Source organism: Amphimedon queenslandica, unplaced genomic scaffold (genome assembly GCF_000090795.2).
Source record: "Amphimedon queenslandica unplaced genomic scaffold, v1.1 AMPQUscaffold_13366, whole genome shotgun sequence".
Classification (NCBI taxonomy): domain Eukaryota; kingdom Metazoa; phylum Porifera; class Demospongiae; order Haplosclerida; family Niphatidae; genus Amphimedon; species Amphimedon queenslandica.
Window position 1 is genome coordinate 173614 of NW_003546398.1, and position 2428 is coordinate 176041.

General features: G+C 39.5%; 1 long non-coding RNA gene across 1 annotated transcript; it reads right to left on the reverse strand.

Moving 5' to 3' along the window:
• Positions 1-1383: 1383 nt before the first annotated feature.
• On the reverse strand, positions 1384-2081 carry LOC109582654 (uncharacterized). Its single transcript, XR_002185183.1, has 2 exons — positions 1532-2081; positions 1384-1480 (listed from the first exon to the last, which is right to left on the reverse strand). It is a non-coding gene; the product is annotated as an uncharacterized LOC109582654 (long non-coding RNA).
• Between the last annotated feature and the right edge of the window lie 347 nt (positions 2082-2428).

The following is a 2428-nucleotide window of genomic DNA, read 5'->3' on the forward strand; positions in this document are numbered from 1 at the left end:
GATGTAACTACATTTTTCAAATTCCAATGTAGCTGCTTCCACTTCCGGTCCATTCTCAGTTGGGACATAGTATATGATTAGAGTCTGGCAGCTGGCCAGCGAGACTAGTGGCTTACTACTAAGTTCCCTCCTCTCCCTCACTACCTCAGTCCTCTCTGTTATCGTCAGAGCCATTATCAGCTGAGTACACAGAGGAACATAACTCAGGCAATGATACAAGTACTTCCTCTAGACCCAACTGAAATGAGTACTTCACCCCAACCACTACCCTAACCACTTAATACAAGTGAAGTGAGCACCTTAACTTCGTCCAATTCACTCACCCTCTCCGCAATGATACCTGCTTCATCACCTGAGCCATCCCAAACAGTTTCCCAGAATCAATCAGAACAGTCAATCAGTCAATCACCTCATCTACAAACCAGGTTTTTTAAGTACCGTATTTCCTCGAGTAAAAGCCACGGCGTCTATTTCATTTTTCCATCTATGGGAGGGAAGCGACATTACGAGGGCGGCCATTGTTTTGGGGCGGCAATTATTAAAAATCAATTATTAATTTTACCTAAAATATTCTTTTTAAACAAAATTTGTAATAATTATATAATAATTTAATCTTCATCGTGCCGTCATAGATATAATACACAGAACAGGATTAGAAACAGGATCACGTGAGCGCATTATCCATTGAAACACTCCTAGTTATATCGGAGCCCCGGGCAGCTGCTCGACTATTGCCCAGGCCCCTGACTGTCCCTTTTCAAAAAGTTTGTGGGACTCTAGCAACTTCAGGAGACGGCGAGACGCACTAGTATGAGCTTTTATAGCTACTCTCTGAGGATCTTTAGTGCATTAAGACATTTATTAGTGCTTAAACAGAAGTTTTAGAAAGTTACAGCATGTCAAAACCAAAGGCCATATTTCAATGGCGTCAGTACTCTAAAACTATTAAATGCAGTCCATAACAAACATCACAGTGCACTGTAAGAGGTTAAGAAGTAACCATAGAAGCAGATATTTAGTTATTAAACTATCAGATATCGTCTGGAGAGTCCCACAAAGTATCTCCATTACGGGATCAGTTCCCAGCATAACTAGGAGTGTTTCAATGGATAGGGCGCTCACGTGATCCTATTTCTAATCCTGTTCCGTGTATTATATCTATGATCGTGTCAATTACTACTTTCAGTTCCAGGTCTGGAAAAAGAGCACTCTCATGTTCTACCTCAGGCTGTAGGAGTTTAGATGTTCCCCAGTGTCTTAGCATTATGAGCTATTTCTCCTTCCAAGGGTGTTCTCACGAGTTGCATCATATTTCTTGCTTTATGGGGTTAAATAGAAGCTCATGTTAATGAGAAAAGGGCATTTGGAAAAGGTCTAGAAGTACCATGTATCTATACCTTTCCTGGAAAGATAAAACTTATCGATAGGATGAAGTGGCTACAGTCAACTCAGACTCAACTGTGACTAGACGGCCATTTTACTAATTAAATAATTGCTAGTTATTAATAATAATAACAATAAATAACATTACATGCGGCGTCTATTTGAAGGTGGCGGTAATTTCCTTCACTACTTTGGCCCCGGGAGGCATCTATTTGAGGGAGGCAGCTACTCGGGGGCGGCTTTTACTCAAGAAAATACGGTAGCCCCTCCTCTGTTGTTAAAAGAGGAGGGGCTAATACCTATTGGTCACGTTCTGCTCGGAATCGTAGGAAATTAGAAGCTGCAGCTGCTGATTTTGACCAGTCCCTAATAACAGAGTTCTATAATCCAATCGATAAAATCACTCACCTGGTTAAAGAAAATGAGAAGCTGTATTCTATAATATCTTCTATTTCAACATCGTCTCAGGAACACACATCACTTATATACACAACAGATAATGTTACACCAATATTGAAACAGTTGATGATAAATGCAGAAAAGAATGTGGGAAAAACCAGTAGTCAAAAAAGGCACTCTCTTGTACTCAAGATATTTTCAACATTACTCCTGATATATGCTGGCTCCATGACATATGTGTTCATGCACAAAAACATGCCAGAGACATTGCCTTCACTGTGAACAGTACAAAGCATAATACAAAGAATATGAGGACATACGTGAAGGGCAATTTCGCTTTGATGAATTATTACAACATCTTAAAAAGCACAAGGCACCATATGTTGTAACAATCGCTGAGGATGCTACCAGAATTGTCAAAAACGTCAAATATGATGCTCTATCGAATACTTGTGTGGGCTTTGTGCTACCAAATGGCAGAAATGGCATACCTCTATTAAATTCATTCACAGTACAATCTTTTGATGACATAGAAAATTACTTTGCCAATTATACAATGGCAAAGTATGCCTATGTATATATGGTACAATCACTTAAAGATGGTATTCCACTATTTTGTTTGGCATGCATTGGCAGTGACAACAAA